General features: G+C 59.4%; 1 protein-coding gene across 1 annotated transcript in view; it reads left to right on the top strand.

Moving 5' to 3' along the window:
• The window catches only part of GRIK4 (glutamate ionotropic receptor kainate type subunit 4), a 221,149-nt gene that overhangs the window by 80,146 nt on the left and 116,634 nt on the right, over positions 1 to 24,369 (top strand). The window lies entirely within an intron of this gene.

Raw genomic sequence — 24,369 nt, 5'->3', positions numbered from 1 at the left:
ATTTCCGTTTCGGGCCATTTCTTCCCTGAACGGCGTCTCCAGCTGCCGTGCTAATTGTCGCCCTTCTCTGCGGTGTGGCAGAGTGTGTGTGTTTCCGGGCGCCCTGGCCTTGCAGGCCCCTTTTTCCTGGCTCGCACGGGGTCTGTCCCTTCCCCTGCCCTCTGCCGGCCAGTTCCGTCACTTTATTATCTTCCTGCACACCCAAGGTGCCCTCCTCGGCCCCTTTGTGGCCGGAACTCCATCCTCTGCCCGGAGAGCGACCTGAGGTGGGGGTGCAGCGGGCACCCCGTGCGGGCGCATCTCCTCAGCCTGGCCTCATACTGGGTACCCCCTGGTACGCATACTGGGTACCCCCGCCCCCCTGCGGGCTTCTGGAAGCAGCTGCTCTGGCCGCGAGGTGGGGGAGGAGCAGACGGTCCCTCCTTGGGTGGGGTGCAGTGGGCTGCCTCGTGGCTCCTCCCCGTGGATTTGCGTGTCAGCCCCTAGTGCGGGGTGTGTAAGACCCTGACGTGACGCCCCCCGGAGTGCACGACCCCAGCTGTGAGATGGCCCGAAGTCTGTCCTGGCCGGGGAGAGCGCCGAGGGCAAACGCATGTGGGAGGCCCGGGTTGACCCCTGACACCGTGTGTTCTCTCGGCCCCTGCGGGGAGCAACCCTCAAGCACCAGGCTGGGAGTAGCCCCGAGTGTCACTGGGTGTGGCGCAGAAATTCTTCTGAGAAGTCTGTCCTGGGGCCAGGAGATGGCACCGCACGTGGGGTAGTTGGCTTGCACGCGGCGGACCCGGGCTTGGTCTCCATCACCCCACTTGGTTCCGTGAGCCCGGCCAGGAGTGACTCCTCAGTGCAGAGTCAAGAGTCAGCCCTGCGCACCGACAGGTGGGACCCCAAACAAAAAGCCCAAAGGGCGCATGTCTCGTTATATATATAGCCAGCCCAGTAGATAGATAGTAGATACCCTCCGGGAATGAGCTGCTGTGACTTCAGGCTCTTTCTGACCCCCGTTCTCATCCCGGGCGCTGTGACTGTCTCTGCACCAGAGCCGCACTGTTGGTTGGGGGGGTGGGGGGGACGTGGCTTCTCCAGCCGGGCCTTGGATGCTCGGTCCCTGCTGAGCTGATCAGGAGCTGAGCCGGGCCTGGTGGGTGGAGCGGCCTCGTCACGGATGGAACCAGCCCGGCACCCAGAGCTTCTGCCACTCCGTTGGGCACTCCACCCCGGCTCAGTGTCTGTCCTCCTCCCCCTCGGTGTAATTGATTCCTGGGATTTCCTGCTTTTTTAAAATGTTTAAGTGTTTAGTTTCCTCTTAAGATTACTGATTGAAGGTGTTTAGAAATATAATTAGCTGAATTCTTCCATTGGGTTAGGTGAAAAAAAAAAAACGGCACCAAAGGAATCAGTTGCCAAACACTGTCCTATCGTTGTGCTGATCCCCCAAAAGGAAGTTTGACTTGAATGTAAAATAATAAAGTTCATAATTTGAAAATATATATAATTAATCTGTGCATGTTGACCTGAACCTTGAAATGGTTAGGGGTAGGGGAGAGAGAGAGAGAGAGAGAGAGAGAGAGAGAGAGTGTGACTGTGTGTCTGTGTGTGTGTCTCTCTGTGTGTGAGTGTTTGGTATGCTGTGTATTCATTGGGATGTTCTTTGTACAGAGAAGTTCCTGCAAAAGAGCACTTTTGGATCCCTGCCGACCTCACTCCGTATGAAAAATTAATTCCAAATTAATCAGAAGCCGAAGTGTTAAGAACTAAGCTGTGAGTCCTGGGCCGAGGTAGAGCCCTCCCTAGCCCTGCGCAGTCAGCAGACTGAGGCTTGACACAGAAGCATCATTCACAAAAGGAGAATTAGACAAATTGGAGTGCTATTAAAATCAAAGTCTTCTGTGACGCAAGGGACCTTATAAAAAATGCGGAAAGGCGGTTTTCATAGAATTTGAAGATCTGACATTTGTCAGGGGTTCTGGCTGTGTGTGAGGAGGCTGTCAGGACACCGAGGCGGAGAAGGAGCCCACCATTTAAAAACGGGGGAGGACTCGAATGATCATTTCCCCCAAGAAGACACACATGCACCAGCAGACGTGAATCAAAACCACAATGAAAGGCCGCTTTCTATCTACTGGGCTGGCTATATATATAACACATACAAATAAAAAAAAAATCCAGAAAATAACTAGTATTGGCAAGGATTCGAATGTTGCTGATTGGAATGTAAAACGGTTCAGGCACTGTGGAAAGCCGTTTGGCAGGTCCTCAGACTGTTAAACATAGAATTACCAGATGGCCTGTAGAGTCTCAATAGGTAGGGAAAGAAGAGCGCTGTCAACATTTGTCACCCACGGAAACTTGTGTACAAATGTTTGTAGCGACTTTGCAGGGTAGAAGCAACCCAAACGTCCACCAACGGCTAAAGAAATCGTGGCGTTCTTAGGTGTACGTGGGCGCGCGCACTCCGTGGAGTATTACTCAGCCTTAAAGAATGAACTCCCCGCAGGTGCCACGACTCGGGTGAACCATGAACCATTTATGCTCGGCCCAAGAAGCAGAACACAAAGGCCAGATGACCCGAGTCCTCGCAGTGGAGGGCCCGCCAGAGTCAGGGCTGCAGAGCGGGAACCAAGGGTCACTGGCAAGAGGAGTGGGACGGGGAGTGTCTTCAGAGGGCAGGGGAGGGCTCTGAGACGAGAGGGCCCCAGGACCTCGGGCGCCTCGTCCTCGAGCAAGCTGTGGGGCAGGCTCTGGATGTGGTAGGTGGGAGGCTCGCCCTGTGCCGCCTGTGCCTGTGTTGGGCCCTGGCTAGTGAGGGGCTGGGTGCCTGTTTCCTCGGGAGCGACCCCTCTTCTGGATGGTTCCGAGCCCTCGTCTGGGCTCCAGGCTGACCTGCCGTTTTCCACCTCTTTCCTGGGGGCCTGGCCCCGTCCCTTAGCCCAGAGGGGGCTCCAGACCTTTGCTCTGGCATTGGGGCCACCACACCTCAGTGTCCACCCAGAGCCCTGTGGAGTGTCAGTGACCATGACCAGGTCCAGGAGGGACGGGTCTGTCTCATCCTGCTCCCCGGCCTCCTCGGGAAGGCAGCTGGTCTGGCTCCAGGTCCTTGCTCCTCAGCCTGCAGACCCCCAGCGTGCCTGGGTGCGACTCTCACGCCCGCGTCTCCACTTCCTGCCGTTTCCCTGCTTCGGACTTGGCTTCGGCGGCTGCTCTTGGCTCGGTGCTCAGGGGCCACAGCCAGCAGTGCTCAGGGCACCAGGTGGTGACAGGACAGTTGGGGCCGACCACATGTGAGGTTTGTGCTCAGCACCAGGCCTGCCACCTCTGTTGTCATGCCCTGCTGGCTTGGTGGCGTGGCGGCTGTGGGTGGGAACGCAGTGTTCCCACTCAGGGACCCCCTTCCCGGATGGGCCCCTCCCCCGCCCGGCCCCTCCCCCGGGAGCCAGCACTCTCTGCCGTGCTGTGGTGCTTCCTGGGTGGGACACCATGGGGTGTCTCTCAGGGTCGCAGGCATGGGGGCCTGGGACCGCTCCCACCCCTGGAACTGCCCACCGCAGACCCCGGTGGGAAGGGGGCCCAAAACCCTGGCGCGTGTGTGTGGCAGCGAGCATGGACGAGTCCCTGGCTCACTGGCGTGCAGCCTTATAACCGGGAGGTCACTGTGGGCAGAGCCAGAGGTGGGGGTGGGGAGAGGGAGGAGGCCGGGGGCTTCTGGGGAGCAGGGAGAGCAGGATGGTCAGGGCCCTGTGCAGAGGAGGCCCTGCAGCAGCCCAGGCACCCCCAGGAGGGCAGCATGAATATTCATGGAGCCCTTCATTAGGTCCTGCCTGGCCTTATCTCTCCCGGACAGCCTGGCACCCCCGCCTCCCTTGTCCGTCTGCCGAGGGAAAGCCGGAGTCAAGCATGGATCCCGGATCCCCCCAGAGCGTGCAGTGGCAGAGGGGGCTGGGGCCTGGCTCTTCCCGTCCAGCCCACCCCCCCACCTTGGGCTTTTCCCACTGGCCTCTGGCCACCGGTTCCCTCCTGTCCATCGACCTTTACCGATGAACGAAGGTGCTGGGTGGTGCCTCGTGCTCTCGGGAGGGTGCTGGGCCCGACCCTGTGGTCAGGTCAGAGCTAGCCACATGCTGGTGCTCCGTGCCCGCTGCCCATGTTCAGAGGAATGCCGGGACCCACACTTGTCTCTCCAGCAGCGTGGAGCTCGGTCCCGCGGGTCCTCTGTGCTCATCTGACTCACGCAGAGGGGGGCTTGCTAGCTGCATGGCGACAGCCGGAGTCTGGACAGAATGGGGCGGGCTGCCCCCTGCCCTGTCCCCTCCACGCTGTCGAGCGCCTGCTGTGGGCACTGTGCCCCAGGGCCAGTCTCTGGTGAGCGAGGGCCTAGCTTCAGAAAAGACCAGGGCATCTTGTAGGACCAGGGTCTGAGCTAGCCTTAAATCAGGTCCTTAACCGGCAGCGGCTGTTTCAGTCAAAGGTGGGAGGTAACTAGGTAAAGAGACGAGGAAAAGTGCTAAGCGTTGGAGGGGAAAGCGTCCTCAGAGGCCCAGGGCGAGAGCAAGCACAATGCACTTACGGCATGTAGGTTGCAGGAGGTGGGCGGGACAGATCATAAGAGGTCTCAGGAGTTTTGCTGAGGAGGGTTGGATTCAGCCTGCTGCAGGGGGAAGCTACTGAGGACTAGAAGCAGGTAGGAGTAGGATGAGGTTTCGAGTCCAGCAGCACCCAGCAGAGCCGCCTGGGCGTGGTTCTGCTTGCCCCTCCCCTAATTCTGGTCTCCAGTGTCCCCATGGTGCGGTCCACCCTGACGTGTCCACTTTCTGCGTGTCCTGGAGCTCAGCAGAGGCACCGCCGCCCTGCCGATTCCACCCTTGGCCCGCAGCTGCACAGCCCCGGGGGGTGGGGGATGAGAGGCCTGGACAGGGGTCAGGTGGTCACCCAGGAAAGAGCCCTTCATGGGGTCACAGCGTGGTCCAGGGAGAACTTGGCGAAAACTTTTATCAGTAAGGGATAGGGGGTCTCCTGACACGGGTGTGCAGGTGAGTGTGTGCGTGTGTTCATGTGTGTGCACGTGTGTGTGTTCGTATGTGTGCATGTGTGTGCCTATACACACACGTGCGTGCATGTGTGTGTGTGCGCGCGCGCGTGTGTGTGTATGTGTGTGCATGTGTGTGTGTGTGCATACTTGTGTACATGGGGTGGGGGTCTGAACCCTCAGTCTGGAGCTGCTGCTGCCTGGGCCCCTCCCGGCAGTCCAGGCCCTCCCCACATTCCCCTTTTCTCTCCAAGATCCCTTTCCCCACCAGGGACAACCCCCCCAACCCCCCCCACTCCGCCCCACCTCAGGCCGGGAGAGTTTCCATTCTGGTGTGTTAGAAATGAGTGAGATAAGCTCCTCTCTCACGGCGCACTCGGGGCCGGGATTTACGCGGCAGGAAATCCAGGCCCGACGGCGCCCTCGGCACGGAACGGCCCTTCTCCCCGCACAGACAGATCCCCTGATCCCCGCGCTCGGCCGTGCTGCCTCTCGTTTGACCGCGACGCTGAGTACATGCACAGCCTGGAAGCTGAAGGCTTAAACTTGAGCCAGTATTAACAGCCTTTGTTTCCCAAAAGCTCAATTTGCGATTCGGGGAAACTCGGATTTGATTTCCACAAACGTGAGGGGATTGCGTAGAGCGACGCTGGCCTCCTCGGGGAGCTCGGCCGTGCCCCTGAGAGCAGGGCGCGCGGGCAGTTGTGGGGAGGGCCGCGGGAGGGTGGGGCCCCACGGGCACTCGGAGCCGTTTAAACTCCTGGTGCCCGTCACAGTCACGGCGCATCACCGCTGCCGAGGCGGGAGTGGTCGTGAAATCGATCGACACTACATTTCGTGTCTCGCTCTGGTTTATTGTGGGCTGTTTTCTCCAGACAGCCTCTGATGTGTCTTTGGCTGCGAGTAAATGAATATAGATCTTCCCGCCGCCTCCCGGCTCTGCCCGTGGTGGCCGAGGAGCTCCGGGGCCTGGTCAGGGGGACTGCGGTGCTCGGGGCGTGGCAAGCAGTTAGGACTCATACGGAGGTGGGGGAGGAGAGGGAGGGACACAGAGACCAGGGCCCAGCTGGGTTTGAGCAGTTTCATGGGGCGGGTCGCCGTGTGGGTTAGACCCGGAATAATGAGGAGGGCTGGGGCGGGCACCTCGCATGTCCTGGAATGCGATCCCTGGCACCATGGGCCCCTGAGGCCGGGAGGACATTGCCCTGATGAGCCTGAGCATTGAACTCTCAGGCCCGAGAGGCCCCCAGGTCCCCTGAGCTCTGCTGAGAGCCTCTGTCCCCCCAGGAGAGAGTCTGTCACGTCACCGCTCTGGTGTGGAGTGTGACGGAAGGGATGGGGAGTAGAGGGTGACTGGACACGGGAGAGAGGGAGGGGGCACTCAAGTGGGGTCGCAGGTTCAGGACGGGGGCGGGTCACAGAGACTGAATGGTGCATGCTTTCATTCATTGTTCATTCATTCGTGTGTTGTCGCCAAGCAGCATAGTGCCACTCCCTCAAGGGCGCAGGGGGCCAAGGAGCTTGGCTTCAGGAGACTCTCCGGTGGTGAGGTTGTAGCCAGAGAGATGGTGCGGGTGGGTGGGACTCTGGCCTTGCCTGCGGTTGACCTGGGTTTGATTCTTGGCATCACACGTGGCCCCCCTGAGCCCCACCAGAAGTCATCTCTGGAGAGGAGCCAGGACTTCCCGTGAGCACAGGGCTGTGTGAGCACTGTGTGGCGAGAGGCTCAGTCACCTGCTATGCGGGAGTAAATCACAGCAAAGGGTCCGAGTCATCCCTCCCCCCCACCCGTTGCAACTCACATGCCGTAGGAACCGAGTTGTTCAGCTCAAGAATGTCTCGCTTTTTCCACAAGGCGTCTCTCTTCTCAGGGTCCCCCGTTTCCTCTCCGCTCCCACTCAGCAGGGGTCCATGGCAGTGTCCCAGTGGGACTCGGCCAGAGAGATGCTGAGACGTCCCTGCCCCAGCTGTGGCCCTGCTGGGCGGCTGGGACCCCCACTCTGAGACCCCACCTCCTTCCCCGTGCAGCCTTCCCTCGCGGGGGGCGGGGGGCTCCCCGTGTGTCTCTCCTTGTTAGCGGGCGCACGTCGCGTGGCCCCGGGTTTGAAGGCGTCACCTCGGAGCCCGTGCGGGTTTCTCTCTGTCAGGAAAGGGGCAGAGAAAAAGCGCGTGCCAAGTCTTTGGAACATGGAGTTAACCCAAATGAGATTTACTCGGTAATTATGTTTTCCTTAACGAAGTTTACGGGAGGCGGTAACTAGCAGGGCTCTTTCCAGACACGGCCGTTCTTCATCGGCATGTGTGCCCCAACAGCAGCGTGATAAACCAAGGCCGTGCAGCCTCCGTTCCAGAGAGGAGCTGGAGCGGGAGCCAGGCCGAGGGGCCTGCTGGGTTCAGGTCGGATTTCGGGTAGCCAGCGTGACCCCCATGTCGGAGAGCCCCGGCCCCAGGCTGTGAGACAGAGCTAGGCCGGCACTGCCGCGGGGCTGGCGGGGCTGTCTGGGAGCCCAGGCAGGCGTGACACAGTGAAATCGAGGGGGCATTGGGTGCATTGGCAGTTTGCGGGACCTTCGTGCTGCTGCCCCTTAGCTAGGGCCGGGGTCACAGTCGATGCCGACCATTTGCAGCCAGACCCGTCTTGTCTCGGGGCTCCGGGCTGCAGCACCACCATCCACCTCCCATGTCCAGGCACCCGTTGGAGTCTACTCCAGCGCCAGTCCTGGGAGCCCTGCTCGGCTGTCCTCGAGGGAGGCTGGCACGGGGGAGCCTCTGTCAGACAGGCTTCCGGGGCCCCCTTGTACTCAGCGTCAGAGGGCCGGAGCCACAGGACCGCGGGTGGGCACCTGCTTTGCACACAGCTGACCCGGGTTCAGTCCCGGCACCCCGTGTGGTCCCTTGGGCCCGCTAGGAGGGATCCCTGAGCACAGAGCCAGGAGTGAGTCCTGAAGACAGTCGGATGTGACCCAAACCCGAAGGTCCTTCTCCACGTGCAGTGTGATTCGGGCATGGTAAACACATCTTACGGCGCCCAGCTATATGAACTTCCACAAGTACTGAAGCCGCCACATGTCTGGGTGTGGGTTGGCTGTGCCCCGCTGTCCGCCTGTCTGTCGGCCCCTCTCCCCTCTGCTCGTACGTAACCGCTGTCTGCATGGTCCCACGGTTGAGTATTTGTGTGAATGTCTCGTCATGGGGTCATACCGGGCCGGCTGCATGCCTGTGCTCCCCGATTCATATGCTGAAATGAAGTTCCCAAAGGGACCGTACGGGGGGGGGGTGGGGCCCGCGGGAGGTCCTGAGGGTGGGTCCCCAAAAGGGGATGATGCCCCGATGCCAGAGACCTCAGTGTCCGCGCTGCGCAGGGTCGCCGGAGAATGACTGACTCTGGCAGAGGGGGGAATTCTTGCAGCGTCACAGCTGCAGAGCCTCAGACTCTCTGGGTCTCCAGAAGGGGGATCAGAGCGCCCCAATCTAGGGCTTCCTGAGCCCCACGGTGCAGAGCCGAGAGCAGCTAGTTAGTCTCGCCCCAAGGGCCAGGCCATCATGCACCCATCTCTGGCCCCAGGGGAAAGGCATTCGGGTGTTGCCAGGTGTGTGGGCTGTTTGAGGGGAGTTTGTGGGTTGCTGCTGTGTCCACGCTATGGAGAGAGAAGAGGCAGCCCTGGGTGCCCCAGGGCCACTGCTGTGTGGGGCTCAGGCCGGTCCACGCCCAGTAGACACCTCCAGCCTCCTGCCTCTGGGAGACTTTGAAGAGTTCCGTGGAGCACTTTGGCGGGGGATCCATCAGCTTATGAATAGCTGAGTCCCGCTGACGACGCCTGGGGTGTCAGGGCAGGTAGCCCGAAAGATTGAGTTGGCACTGGGCTTTTTTTATTAAGGTCACTGCCGAGTAAATCTCAAGGGCCGTACTTCGTTGTGCCTGGAATTTTCCCGAAAGTTGCTCGGCATTTTGGAGAATCAGGCCATCACTCTTGACAGTTCGGCTGCGGCCACGCGGCGCACCTGACTCGGTGGGATTTATCGTCACTGTGTTCACGGTGAATCTACATAAAGGGGCGAGCGGCGCCCGCCCGCGCGGCCACAGCGCCCAGCTTAGTCAGGTGGGAGCGCTTGCATAATGAAATACTGAGTTGATTATAAATGACTTCCTTTTTATTACTCCTTTATATTATAATTAGGGAATTATGTGGCTTTTTAACAACAAGGATGCCTGTAGTTCTGCACGGAGTTTGGAGTAGGAGAGGCGGGTCCTTGGCGTTGGCGGGAGCAGGGCTGTGCTGAAAGGGACAGAGGCCAGAACCATACACGTGCAGACTCAGCCCCACGAGGCAAGGCCCAGTCCCAGCCTGAGCCTGTGGCTCTCGGAGACACACCCTGAGGCAGAATGTTGAGTCTCAATTATGGACCTGGTCATGCAGTGGGGCTGTAAGGCATCTGGGTAGTGAGGGGAAACAGACCGCATTTGCATATGCAGACCAGGGGAGGGGGAAACAAGGCTTCATTTGCATATGCAGATCAGGGGAGAGGAAACAAGGCTTCATTTGCATTTGCAGACCAGGGGAGGGGAAAACAAGACTTATTTTGCATATGCAGATCAGGGGAAACCGGCTTCATTTGCATATGAAGATGGGGAAAACAAGGCTGCACTTGCATATGCAGATCAGGGGGAGGGGAAACAAGGCTTCATTTGCATATGTAAATCACGTATGGGTACTCAGTAGGTGGTCTCAGGCAGAGATGAGTTAAACTGCTTCAGGGTGTGCAGGAAAATCGCCCCAAGTTCAAACCTAAATGAAGCGTGGGGTGTTTGGGGGGCCAGTGAGGACGGGGTGTCTGGACAGAGAGCAGGAGAGGGAGTGCGGTGTGGCCGCGAGGTGGCCAGTCCTGACACCTGGTCTCACTGGCCGCAGTCGGGCTTTGGGTGATGGCACTGTGTCTGAAGCTGGGAAGGGTCAGCTCTGAAGTGGTCACTCGCTGCCTTCAAGACAGAAGGGACGCAGGGAGGCAAACGCAGAGGGGAGGAGGCAGGGAGTGTCCAGGCCAGTGCAGTTGGAGATGGCCGCTGGGGGTGGACTCCAGGCCTCAGCCACTGACCAAGAGACCGCCGGCAGGCCTGGTGTCTGAGCCATTGGGTGGACCGTCCATTGGGGTGGGGAAGGAAAGCTGGCCCCCTGCCGAGTGAAGTTTGAACCCCCTCCATGTGTTCATGAGGGAATATTGATAATTGGGCACAGAAGGGCAGATGAGAGGTGCCACCTAGGCTGAAGTAGTTCTAGTTCCTTTTCAGCACCTCACTTGGTGGTACCCAGTGCTCCGGCACCACTCCAGTACCCAGAACCAGGCAGTCTCAGGCGTCTGCCAGAGCAACCCCTCCTGCTAACGGCCTGTTGTCGCCCACCCTGGTGAGCCCAGTTCTGCAGACGCGCTCTCCGCCTCCGGGTAGGCAGAGATCCTGGAAGTTAGAGGCAGCCTTGTTCGGGGCTCGTCCCAACCCCCACGTGAGGCAGAGCTGGGCAGGCAGGGAATGCAGCTCCAGAGGGCAGCTTGGGCCTGAGGGACATCCGGGTGCCATCCCTGGGCGCTGCTTGGTGGGGTGCCCCCGACCATCGAGAAGCAGCGCACACAGAAATAGGAGAACGGAGCCGTCAGAGACCACACTGCCAGTGAAACGAGGCGGTGGGGGTGGGGAATGCCGATATACCAGCTGGGGGCAGCGAATGAACAGAGCAGTGATGGGGAGAAGGCCCAGGAGCAGGGAGGCTCGAACAGCAGCAGGTGGAAGCTGGCGGGAGGAGGCTGGTGCCCCTCACGCCCAACAGCCGCCACTGCAGGGCTTCCCGCATGCCCCCAACCCCTGCAGGGCCCTCAGGAGTGGGGAGCGCCAGGAGAGGAGTCGACAGGGAACAGGAGAATGAGAACAAACGGGAGAGGGGAGAGACGAGAGGCGCAGCCGAGAGAGCGTGTCAGGGACAGTCCGCCCAGGGTGTTGTCGGCAGACAATGGGAGAGGTGCGGGAGGGGGGTTAGAAGGGGGGTTAGGAGGGGGGCTGCTTTCACACGGAAATGAAGGCACCACATCCCGACCCACCAAAGCTGGAACAGCGAGAAAAAGGGAAGGAGGAGAATTACATCTTTGCAGATAATAGAAGCACCCCAGAAAGACCTGCTTTAAAAAAAAAAAAAAGAACCCAGAACAAAACCCCCTGACATGCGTAATGAGCTGCAGAAATGCTCAGAGGCACCGTGGAGTCATGTAAGATACGAAATATCAGCGATCAGAATTAGAAAACCTTGGGTACGGCATGCGAGAAAGAACTAGAAACGAAAAAGGAAAAACATCTTTGCTGAGTGGGGACCGAGCTGCGAGGAGCCCAAGACCAAATGAGCACGGAGCATGGTTCTCCGTGAGGGATAAAAGGCAGCGTGGAAGGGGAAGTTGAAAAACCCTCCGCTCTCCCCCAGACCCGGAAAAAGTGAAACACTGGAGCAAAAGACAAAGAAGTTTCAACATATGGATAATAGGCATCCTAAAGGAGAAGCTAAAGTTCAAAGCACTGTAGCACTGTCCTCCCGTTCATCGACTTGCTTGAGTGGGCACCAGTAACGTCTCCATTGTGAGACTTGTTACTGTTTTTGGCATATCAAAGCCAGGCACTGCCATGTGGGTGGGATACTCTCAGTAGCTTGCCAGGCTCTCTGAGAGGGGCGGAGGAATTGAACCTGGGTCGGCCGCATGCAAGGCAAACCCCCTACCCGCTGTGCCATTGCTCCAGCCCAAAGTGCAAAATGAATTCTAAAAATGAAATAAAAATAAGCATCCTGATGTAGAAAATGTCTATGCAAAGTTGGCCATTGAAAGAATACACTCTGTACCTCAGAATGTGGGATCAGGTGGACCAAGACCCTTTCTCCTGCAGTCACGGGGTCTGGAACAGCACAAAGAAAACCCTCGGAGCTGCTGAGCAGAGGGTATAAGTGACTTATATGAGACCGAAAATGATTCTGTCATCAGCGTTTCCTGTGGTCCCATATTATGACAGAAGGAAATGGAATAACGTATTAAGAGTGCTTAAGAAAATGTGAGCATAGCCAAGGATTTTCTACTCCGCAGAATTGACCTTCAAGTAAAAAAGAGCACAAACTGTTATTAAAATAGCCCGTAAGAGCTCCGAGAATATGGTTCCCGTGAGCCCTTGTGCGAAGAGCTACGAGGGGGTGAGTTCCAGCCGGATGACCAGAGACACTGTGGAAGCCCGAGCTGGGCCTCGAGCTCAGCGCGCTGGACCGGGGGAGGTCCCCGGTGACTCTGGGACCAGAGAGGGCTTGCTGGGGATGGTGCGTGTGAACACGCGTGTCTTATTCTAGTGTGTTTTAACTTTCTTTCAGATGGCGGTGGGTGCGCCATTCCTGGCAGTGCTCATAAGTGTGGGACTCCTGGCTCTGTGCTCAGGGACCGCTGCCAGCAGGTCTGGGGGCCCCTATGCAGGCACGTGCTGTGGCCTCTGCACACGCACCCAGCAGGGGTGTGAGTGTCGCTGCTGTGTTTCTCAGGCCGCGGCGTTGGATGTGGGATGAAGAATCTGTAGAGTCTCCACGTCTCAGAGCTAGGATTGTCAGTGCAGACGTGGCTGGGGAGAGGTGAGGGGAAGGGGCAGACTTGCGTTCGAACTGGTCTGCAGTGGTGACCCATAGCGTGCAGCGTGCACACTCATGCACATGCGTGTTCTCCCCAGAGTGCCTGCTGGGGAAGTCCAGGAGCAGTGACCGAGGGAGAGCGTGGTGAAGCTGAGCTCTGTCGTTTCCCACCAGGGCTGCTCGGAGACACAAGAGCTGCCCGAGTGAGTGCAAAACCAGAGGCGGTGGGAGGGGGTGGGGCCCAGGGCAGCCTGAAGGCCAGGCGCTGGCCTGAGGCGACAGCCCAGGTTTCAGACCGAGGGGTCATGGTCACGGTCCTCCCGTTGTTCATTAATTTGCTCGAGCGGGCCCAGTAACGTCTCCATTGGAGACTTTGTTGTTACTGTGTTTGGAATGTCGAATACGTCACGGGGAGCTTGCCAGGCTTTGCCGTGCGGGCGAGATACTCTCTGTAGCTTGCTGCGGTCTTCTCCGAGAGGGGCAGAGGAATCGAACCCCGCTCAGCTGAGCCAGCTGTGTGCAAGGCAAACGCCCTACCGCTGTGCTATCGCTCCAGCCCCAGACAGAGGGGATTTATTTTATTTTATTTTGTTTATTGAATCGGGCCCAGCAACGTCTCCATTGGAGACTTTGTTGTTACTGTGTCTGGCATATCGAATACGTCACGGGGAGCTTGCCAGGCTCTGCCGTGCGGGCGAGATACTCTCGGTAGCTTGCCGGGCTCTCCGAGAGGGGCGGAGGAATCGAACTCGGGTCAGCCATGTTGGCCGCTTGTAAGGCGAACGCCCTACCGCTGTGCTATAGCCACTTACCATGTAGAGTATTCGATATGCCAGACACAGTAACAACAAAGTCTCCAATGGAGACGTTACTGGGCCCACTCGAGCAAATCGACGATCAACGGGAGGGCCTTTACCTTTACCTTTACCTTGTTTATTGAATCACTGTGAGATTGACCCTTACAAAACTGTTTATGATTGGGTTTCAATCATACAGTGTTCCCTCACCCAGCCACCACCAGTGTATGTTTCCTAGCACCAGTGTCCCCAGGTTCCCTCCCATCACTGCTCTGTGCCTGGGGCTTGTTCCTGCCTCCCACCAAAGCTCAGCCCCGCTGGGACCCTGCCCTGAGTGAGGCAGGCTGGTGGCACCCAACCCCTACCCTTCTGTCCCCAGAGAGATGCCCAGGAGTCGCATACCCTAGGCAGGAGAAAGGGGGGGCCAGCCAAGCCCTCTTTCCTGCACCCTTCCCCTGTAGACCCCGCCTGTTGTGTTCCACCAGCCGTGGCCCTGGGTATCCTGGCAGGTTGGCCTGGCACCTTAGGCCACCGGGGTCTTCTAGTGAACCCAAGGGATCCTGTGTCCCAGCCTCCAGCCTGGGCCACAGGGATTGAGGGATTGAGTCAGGGATTGAGGCGTTGCCAGTTCCTGGGCCTTGTCCCTGCTTCACTGTGCAACCCGGAGTCCCCACAAAGTGTCAGCGTGGCACGGCTGGACCTGTGAGCTGCAGGGTAACCCATGTAGGACTGGGGGGAACGTAGGCCCTGAGGGGAGGGCCCTTTCATGCACTCAGATGCTACTCCTGGCGGGCCTGGGGAAGGGGGCCCCTTTCCGACTATCTTCAGGGCCTTCACTCCCCTGTGTGTGTAGGAGCTGATTCTCTTGTCTCTTTGGGGGCATTTGGGGTGACCAGAGGGATGGACTCGTTGTCGCCCACTTATCTGACCCCTTGACTGTGTCTCTCCACGTCAGCCGCATCACCGTTATTTTCAGGGAGTTGACACTGATGAACCCCAAGCCTGTGTGTAACTAGGGCAGCCCCCTCACTGAGCTGTCCCAGCCCCAGCAAGCCCACCGCCCTGCCCGAGCATGGCTGACCTCATGCGTCCCTGCCTGTCCCCCAGCAGGGCCATCTGGTGACTCCCGGCCTGCACTGGGCAGACGCAGGCAGGCAGCGTGTGACACGGGCAGCTGGGACCCTGCAACGTGGACGGCTGGCCGGGCCTGTGGGTGTCAGCAGATGTCTGCCTCTGCCAGAGACTGTCCTCACCTCCCCTTTCTGAGCCCGTGTCCGCCCGGGGTGGGGGGGGGGCCGTTTGTGCCACCTGGCCAGACTCTTGGCGCCTGTTCTCCCCGTGCACCGGGCAGAGGGCAAGTGACAGGTGCTGCCCTCACAAGCTGGCTTGGACCTGAGGTCATGGGCACCAGGGCCAGCACAGGCTTCCCGCTCAGCCCGAGGCTTGCTGACCCCCCCAACCCTGTGAGAGTCAGAATGGGGCGGGGTCCCCACTCTGCTCACAGCCCGGGCCCCAGACAGCTCTCGGGGTGTCCTTGTCACTGCTCTCGGGGCTCCTCTGTTGTTGGGGCTCAGGAACTGACCAGGCAGCGTGGGCACAGGCCCTGCTCTGGGCAGTGTTCCCCCTCCGCACGCTTCCCACCCCGCTCCTGTGGCGTGGCCTTCCCGCAGAGCCGGCCTTCCCACCCTGCCTGTGGGACAAGGCTGCTCGGGGCCCACCTGGCCTCTGCTGTGACCCTCCCGCCTGGAGGCCTGCTGGCACGGGGCTGCTGAGGGCATCTGCACGGTCCGTTCCCTCCTTCACTTTTCGCCGAGGGCTTGGAGACCAAGAGAGAGGAGCACTGGCCGGCGTGCGTGACCACTGCCCAGGCTGACCTCAGGAGCAGCCCCGCAGGCGTCTGTGCTGCTCTCATGGCACTGGCACACACACACACGTGCACACATACACTTAGACACACGCTCACAGACACACTCACACACTCACACACTCATGCCAACATGCATATTCATGCACACACAAATTCACACTTGCTCTCACAGTGTATGGACACATTCACATTCAAACTCATACACATGTACACTCAAAATCACACATACACTCACATTCACACACACGTACGCACTCCCACACAGACCTCCCTTACACTCTTAGTTTTGCACATGCTCTCATCAACAGTCATTGCCCCTCCCTTCCTCTGTTTTTCTTCTTTCTTCTTTTTTTTGAGAGGGGCACAGCCAGTGATGCTCAGGGCTGACTCCTGGCTCAGGAATTGCTCCTGGCAGTGCTCATGGGACCATATGTGATGTCAGGGATCCAACCTGGCTTGGCTGTGAGCAAGACAAGTGCCTGCCTCCCTCTTTTCCTTCTTTCCTCCCTTCCTCCTCTTCTTCCTCCTGACCCTCCCTCCCACAGAGCCCCCTGAGCACTGTGGAGGGCCTGGACCCGGGAGAGGGATGAGCCAGTGCTGCCTGGCCCCAGCCTATGAGGGGAGTGTCCAGGACTTGCAGGGCCCCGAGGGGCAGTGGTGAGTCACGTTACCTGCACGAAGGGAAACGTCTTTTCTCAGCATGTGGAGAGCAGGATGTCTGGGGGAGGGGGATGGAATCCTGGGTGACCCATACAGCCAGACTGGGAGGTGAGGGGCGGCCCAGGGGCCCGGGCAGCACCCTGCAGGGAAGGACCTGCCAGTGCCAGCCTCAGCCGCCCCGCAACCACAGCGAAGAACTTAGCAGGGACAGTCTCTAATAAACACTCCCGGTCACAGCCTGCACGTGTTCCGGGGGGGTGTTGCTGGCAGGCGTGCTAATGAGGCTGCCAGTGTCTGTAAAAGCCAGGCCCAGCCATCCCCGCTGAGACCAGCCGCTACTCCTGGGGAACCTTCCAGAAGCTGCCTGGGCTCCGGCTTCTCCTCTCCCCGGAGCTTGGATGCCACAGGCCCCTGTCCGACTCTTTGTCAGCTGGGCTTTTTGTCGTTGATGCGTTTGACTTTGGGGCTTTCGTTCAGGCTCAGCAGGCGTGTGAAAGGCCTGGGGCCTCGCACTCTGCTGGTGGAGGGAGAACCGGGCCGCCCGGGCCAGTGTCCCAGCCCTGCGTCTGCACCGACAGAGCAGGTGACACTCTCGTCCCCACGGGAGGGAGAGGAGTTTGGGGGGAGGCAAAAGAGGGGGCAGAGCAGAGACGGGGCCAGGAGAGAGGGTGTGCGGATGGGGGGCTCCGGGGAGCTGGGGTGGAAGTTGGCGCGTTTCTAAGTGGAATATTAATGGAATCTATTTTCTTGCCATCTCCTGCAGGAACACTTTGGAAGTGCAAGGGAAAAAAATTACTTTGTAATAATAACTGTTATTTATATAAGAGAACAGCATTGGATAGATCAAAATGTGAGGTTTCAAGGTAATAACTGGACCCTCAGAATCATCATTATCCATTTAAAAGGCAATTTCGAGGCTAGGGAATTGATAGAAAGAAATGGCCCAGTTCGACCGCGGCGGTAAATAAGTTTGTGTCTCGGCTTCATTGTTTGATCTGTTTTGGGATTTGGGGGGACGCAGTCCAGCAGGGAGCTGGGCTGGGCTGCGAGGGGGGAATGACCTTCCCCAGAGCATCTTCACCCACGCCCACGCGTGCCTGTGGAGAGGAGCCAGCCCAGATCTGCGGAGCCTCTTCCGGAAAGTTCCCTCAGAGCTCCTCCCCCACCTGCCAGTCACCGCCTGGCCTTGCTCTGTTCACGGGGAGTCTCCACCTGCCTTCTCTTTAGTGGAAGCACACCCAGTAGACTCCGCGTAGCTAGAGGCGCCCACCGCTTTATGATTTTTGCAGGGTTTTTTTCTTTCCAAAAAAAATAACGTGGTGCACACCTCCCAGCCGTGCTGAATCCTCAGGCCCTTTTCACTGTAAAACAAGCCACTTTCCGCGTTCGCTTTCTGTAAAGTCGGAACTTCCCGGAAGCCGCTTGTTTGTTCCACGCATGTCGTGTCACCAGTCACTGTCGTGTGCAGGACAGTAAGGGCTGTGGCCATCCTCATGTTTGCAGCGTGCCCTGCCTCCAGGCAGAGGGCTGGGTCGGAGGGCAGGAGCATCATGAACTGGGGAATGGATGGAGCACCGCTGACCTGGGGAATGAAATGTGGTGACCATTGTCCTGCTGTGAGTGGGCGCTCCCGGGGCCAGCCAGGCAGGCAGACCTGGGAGCGAGCTTTGGGGCAGGCCACTCCTTGGCTTGTTCTGGGCCCTGTGCAGAGGTGGACAGGAAGGAGCAGCCATGGGAATGTGGGGAGGGGGTGTGAGCCCCACCCTCTGTGCTCAGGATAGTGGGTGACCTAGAAATCACTGTCCCTCTCACTGTCCTCCCGTTGTTCACCGATTTGCTCGAGCGGGCCCAGTAACGTCTCCATCATGAGACTTGTTGCTGGGCTGGAGCGATAGCACAGTGGGTAGGGCGTTTGCCTTGCGCGCAGCCAGCCCGGCCGAGCCGGGTTCGATTCCTCCACCCGTCTCGGAGAGCCCGGCAAGCTACCGAGAGTATCTCGTCCGCACAGCAAAGCCTGACCTGGAAATCATTCCAGGGAAATGACACCCCCAGGTGAGCTCAGCTGCTGGGGCCAGCTGCCACTGAGCCTGGAGGGGAATGAGGAATATGGGGCTCGGCAGTCCGAGAGCTGGGTGGGCCCCGGCACTGCAGGGCATATGGGATGCACATGCAGGTACACGGCACACACAGGACACGCACACGGTATACACAGCACATGGCAGCAGGGTGCGTACACGGCAAAGTGCCTGCTCTCCTGTGGCTTCCATCTCGGACACTGCACTGCAGGGTCACCCCCTCTCCCCTCCCCCCTCCCCCACACTGCTGAGTCCTGGCACCTTTGACCTTGGAATAGGCCCTTTGACCTTGGGGGTGTCTCCTCTCGGCCAGTTGTTGCTCTTCAGAAGGCTTGAGGGCTGCACTCGAGTACCTGCCGGGCATGGGGGCAGGCACAGATTCCAACACAGGAAGCGGCCGTCAGGCCAGGGGGGTGGAGGGGGAGTGGAGGGTGGAGTGGATGGAGAGTGGGCGGGGCATTGTGGTGGAGAAGAGCAGTATGCTTACGGTGGGGTCCCACCCCCCCTCCACCTGTGAGCTGTGTGAACTTGATCACTGAGCCCCTCTGTTCAGGGAGGCTTCCTCTCCAGACCGGACGCGGGCACCTCCTGGAAGGCCTGTGGGGGCCCTGCAGCAGGCGGCGTGCCCCAAGCACACAGCAAGTCCGCCCGGAGTGGCAGCAGTCACGAAGGTCGCGCACTCGGGCCCTGCTGCCGTGTGATGTGCTAACAACCCCTAACGAGGGCCGCGATCATCAGTTACATAAACAAGCAATTAGTGGCGAGCAGAGCCTGGCTCCGCACAGCCTATTAATCTGCTGGTCACAGTGCCCGAGTCCGGAGCTGATTAACTGTGTGTCCACCCGGGCGCTGGGCACCCTGGCTCGGTCGCCCGGCTCCGGACAGCGAGGCAGCTGCCTGTGTGGAGGGGTCTGGGCGGGAGCCAGCACCCCGTTAGATGGCCTTGCTCTCCGCACGACAAGTCCAAGCATAAAGAAGGTGACTGATCAGATAGAGAAGGGAGCACCAAATAAAGGGTGTTGTGAGGACCCTTCCAGGGTGGGAGAAGCATGCGGAAAGTAGACTACAGACAGAACATGATTGCCACTCAGTGCCTCTTTCGCAAACCACAGCACCCAAAAGGAGAGAGAGAGAACAAAGGGGAATGTCCTGCCACTGAGGCAGGGTGGGATGGGGTGGAGGGGGTGGGGTGGGGTGGGAGGGAGATTGGGACCCGTGGTGGTGGAGAATGGGCACTGGTGGAGGGGTGGGTGTTTGATCATCGTATAATCGAAACCCAAGCACAAAAGTTTGTAAGTCTACAACTGTACCTCATGGTGTTTCACTAATAAAAATTAAAAAAAAAAAGAAGGTGACTGGGGGCCCAAGAGCCCCCACCCCAGCTCCAGGATGGCTGTTGGGGAGGCAGAACAGTGGGGGCCGCCCCATCCCTGCCCCCTTCCCGTTCTGTGATTTGCCTCTGGGACTTATTTAGAACACGGCCCCGTGTGGCTGTTCATATTTTTAGTACCCTGTGTGCTAATATTGCACACGGGCGCGTCGGCTAATTGAATCACTTTCAGCTCAGTTGCTACAAGTGGGCAGAGTCTCCGGCACGAAGCCTTGGCGTGCGCGCGCGTGTCGCCCGGGGTGTTCGTGCTCACGCCCGCGCAGACGCTCGGCCTCCGCCTCCCCTCACGCGCTCTCCAGACAAGACTGAGGAGAGGCCTGTGTGGGTTTGAATCCTTCACATGAGGAGCGGACTTGACTGATGGAGCCCGAGCCCCTGATCCAGTAACTAAGTGGTTTAATTAAGCTCATCACGGCTACCCCGCGCCAGTCTCTGTGGATTAATGCAGCTAATTCAATCTCCTCTCTGGGCATGTGCTTCTGCTCTGAGGACCGGTTGTCACCGCCCGTCTGCCACGAGAGCCTGGCTGGGGTGTGGGTGTCTGTCTCCGGGGGCTGTCTGGGAAACCCCGACAGGCTGAAAGACTCGCCCCTCCCCACCCAGCTGTGTGGGTCACTGGAAGCCTAACACCCCCCCACACCCGGGCTCCCTCCCCCTCCCACGGAGCACTTTTAATTTGCTTGTAATCATTGATTCTGTCTTCACTTCGTTTTCTCCTTGCCTTATTTATCACCTTTCAGCTTCTCCTTGGTACAGAGAGATGCTGGTGTCCTCAGAGTGAAGGGAGAGTGGGGACCCTTCACGGGCAGGTGTGCTCCCCTGCGGGTGTGGGGGTCCCTGTTCCTGCTTCCGTGTTCCCTCGCACACATGGGCCTCACGGCTGTCCCTGGGGTCCAAGTTGGCGCACAGGAGAGCACTGCGTGGAAGGATGAGTGGATGGATGGATGGATGGATGGATGGATGGATGGATGGACGAATGGATAATGGATGGATGGATTATGGATGGATGGAGGATGGATGAATAGACAGATGATGAATGCATAGATCGGTGATGGATGGATGATGAGGAAATGGATGGATGATAAGTGGATGGTGAATGGATGGTGGATGATGGATGGATGGATGGGTGGTTGGGTGAAACCTGCCTTGCTCTTCCTGGCTTTGTTGTTTGTCCCTGGCCCCCAGATGGTGGGATTGTCCTGCCCTCCGCCCGCTCACTGTCAGGACTGGGATCCGCCCCATTCTCCCTGGAAAGCCCCGCCTCGGAGTCCATGTTCTCATTTCTGAACAGTCCCGGGACCTCCTGAGAGTCGCCAGGGAGACCCAGGAGTCCTCTCATGGGCTCCTGGCTCTCTCCCGGGCCTCTGTACCTTTCTCCTCCGTGTTCCCTACTCTGTGCTCCCTGCGGGGTTCCAGGGGCTTGTTCTGGAGCTCCCCAATGGCCGGTGCAGTGTCCCCCAGGCCTCACTGCTACTAGTGGCTTGCCCTGCTGGGTGACAGCTAGACCCCACATTGGGGGTCCCGCCCCCGCGTGCGGAAAGGAAAGTCCTGCCCACTGTCCCCACTGCCCCTGCACAGGGCAGTAGCTCCCGTCTCTGGGCGCCCACAGAAAGGGGTTCGGGTGCCTGTTCTGGGCAGCAGGGAAACTGAGGTCAGAGGAGACCTCTGTCACAGAGCTCTTGGAAAGCTGGTGGGCCAGCGCCGAGGCCATGGGGGTCCTGGGTATCACTTGCCCTGGCTCGGCAGAGCTCCGCAAAGCCAGTGAGAACCGGGTGGGCACTGCAGGCTCGGACCTGGGGTCAGGTTTGTGCTTGGCCCCAGACTTCCTCCCAGTGAGTCCCGCCGGTATGTGCCCCCTCGGCCCCTGTGTGAGTCTTGGGGCACCATCACCCCAGAATGTCCGGGGTCCCCACTGGGGTGGCAGGAAAGGTGGGGCTGACATGGGGTGACTTCTGGAAGCACCTTAGTCACTTCTCTCTCCTCGTTCCTTTCTTGTGGGTTTTGGGGCCACCCCTGGTGTTGCCCAGGGATCACTCCTGGCAGTGCTCGGGGATCAGCTGTGGTTCATTCATGTCCCCCTCGCTGTGCCACGCTCTGGCCGGACCCCCTGTGAAACGAATTCCCGGATGGTCTTGTTGACCATTCCCGTCGTGACTGGGAGTCCGGTGCTGACGCGCTCTCCTGGCGGCTGTGGGAGTTCGGGAAGACGCAGACCCCACCATGGAGCCTGGACTTGGTCACCTGTGTTGGGGCTAGCGCTGGCCCGGGCCTGTAGAGGTCTGGCACTGTGGCCTCAGTGTATCAATGGAGAAACTGAGGCAGAGAGCGGCAGAGACATGGGCTAGAGCCCAGGCTGACCCCGCTGCAGTCGTGGGGGCACCCCGCCTTCTCTGTGAGGAAGGGCCTTCAGACACCAGCTCTCTCTCTCTCTCTTTGGGCTTGCTTCCTTTCCTGAGGGGTGGATGTTTTGGTCACACCTGGCACTCAGGTCACTCCTGAGGTTCTGGGGGGACCCGTGATGCAGGGGGTCAGACCAGGGTCAGCTGCATGCAAGGCCAGGGACTCGACCGGGTCCTGCCTCTGCATGCTCTGTGTCCTCGTGCCCTGGTCCTGCTGCCAGGACATCTGTAGACCCCCCCCCCCCGGGCCCCCGGGTACTCAGTGCTGGCACGGGCATCACAGGCCCCAGGTGACCACTGCCCAGTTGGGAGTTGGATTTGCTCTCGGGGTTCTCTGCTTGGTGGCTTGGGCGTGTCCCAGGGCTCCTTCCCTGTGTGGTCCCCACACCCGGCCTGCCTCGGTTTCCCGTGCGTGCAGAGGGTGCGGGTGGCCCCCAGCGGCCCAGGAGTGCAGTAAGCAGCCCCTGCAGCTCCAAAGAGCCGGGCAGAGGGGAGGTGGGAGAGCAGCCAATTAGGGACAAGCTGCGGCTCCTTGGCTCAGGGCCCAATTTGCATCTCATCTGGGAGTCCTTCGACTCGGAAGCCCTGCCAGTGGGGCTCTGAAATGAAATAAATAAAACGGTTGGGCTGGCGAGGCTGCCAGGCAGCCCCGAGACTGCTCAGGCAACGGGCAGGGCAGGGCAGGGCACGCTCCCTCGGGGCGCCCTCACGGCAGGCTTGGGGGCAGCTCAGGGGTCCTGAATCCAGCCCTGTCTCTCTCTCCCCTGGAAATCGAGGCCCAACCCATCCCCTTCCCCCTGGGGCTCCAGACTGTCTCTCTGCTTCCTCTTCCAGGGTAGGGCCTGGTGCCCGGCTCTGCTGCCCTCTCAGGGACTCACCAGGATGGGCCAGGGATGGAAACGGCCAGAGTGCCAGAGGGGGCACACTTGCATACCTGGAGGCCCCCTCCTGGCGCGGGGACAGGAGCTGGAAGGCGCCTGGAGGTTCTGCAGGGTGTCACCCTCCCCACAGCAGCTCTTGCTCATCCCCCCACCCCCTCCCCCCAACCTCACCTCCCATTAGCGTCTGAGAGCATCCACTTCCTGGAACAAAACCCTACAAGACCTTCAGACAGGCCAAGGTCAGTGCAAGGTCACCGCAGGAGCAGGGAGTGAGGGACAGGCTGGTTCTGCGAACTCAGCCCCCACCCCTGCATCTCAGCAGGGGTTCTGGAAGCCACCGGTGTGTGGGGAGGGGTGGGGAGAGGGAGGGTTGGAGGGTTGGAGGGCGCGGGCTCGGCTGTCCCTGATGTCAGGCCATGTCTAGATGCAGTAGTGGGATGGGCCCCTCTAGGAGCTGTCGCAGAGACCCAGGGAATCGGGAGACCTGGGCTTTCTGGTTCCGAACTCCTCCACTGGACCACACCAATGTCGTTTTTTTTTTCTTTTTGGGTCATACCCGGCGATGCTCAGGGGTTACTCCTGGCTCTGCACTCAGGAATTACTCCTGGCGGTGCTCGGGGGACCATATGGGATGCTGGGAATCGAACCCAGGTCGGCCAAGTTGGCTGCGTGCAAGGCAAACGCCCTACCCGCTGTGCTGTCACTCCAGCCCCCACCAATGTCATTTTGATGGTTTTCTTTGGATTTGATGGTTTGGGGAGAGTCACACCTGGCAGTGTTCAGGGGCTACTCCTGGCTCCTTACACGGGGCTCATTCCCGGCTGTGCGTGGGGGGACGTTCATGAGGTTCCAGGCACTGAGACCCAGGGTTGGTCTTTGGCCCTCATTGAGACGAGTTTGGTTCCACTGCCCCTGCCTGGCCCCTCACGCTGGCACGGGCCTGCCCAGCCCCACTCCTACCTGACCCAGCCTAGAACCCTCTGGGGCCATCCCGCTTCTTCTATGTTCTTCCTAACACCCCGGGGCCCACCCAGCTGGCCTGTGGGTCTCCAGGATGAGCCTGGGGCCTCTTGAACAGAATCGGGGAACTCCCCCTGTGAAATGGGTTTCTGAAGCGATAGCACAGCGGGTAGGGCATTTGCCTTGCACGCGGCCACCCCGGGTTTGATTCCTCCGCCCCTCTCGGAGAGCCTGGCAGGCTACCGAGAGTATCTCCCCGCACGGCAAAGCCTGGCAAGCTCCCCGAGATGTATTCGATATGCCAGACACAGTAACGAGTCTCACGATGGAGACATTACGGGCCCGCTCGAGCAAATTGATGAACAACAGTAGGACAGTGACAGTGACACTGAGGTACCCACAGTTTGGTGCTCAGCGCGTTTAGAGCCGTGCGCTGATGCCACCCTCTCTCTCTCGGAGCCTTGCCTTCACCCCACCCCAGAGAAGCACCCCACAGCACCCATCACTCTCAAGCTCCCCTGCCCTGGCCCTGCCACCCATTTCCTCACACTCGGCTCTTCTGTCCTTTCCCGGGCTGAGAGGCCCCTGGCTCTGCTGTGTCTGGCCTCTCGGGCCTGGCCTGATATTTTCAAGTGTTCTCCCCGGGGCAGGATTCGAACCTCAGTCCCCGTGGGTTCCCTTCTCCC

The sequence above is a fragment of the Sorex fumeus genome, unplaced genomic scaffold, assembly GCF_029834395.1.
Source record: "Sorex fumeus unplaced genomic scaffold, SorFum_2.1 ptg000198l, whole genome shotgun sequence".
In the NCBI taxonomy this organism is placed as follows: Eukaryota; Metazoa; Chordata; class Mammalia; order Eulipotyphla; family Soricidae; genus Sorex; species Sorex fumeus.
This window is presented reverse-complemented; position numbering and strand designations above follow the sequence as displayed.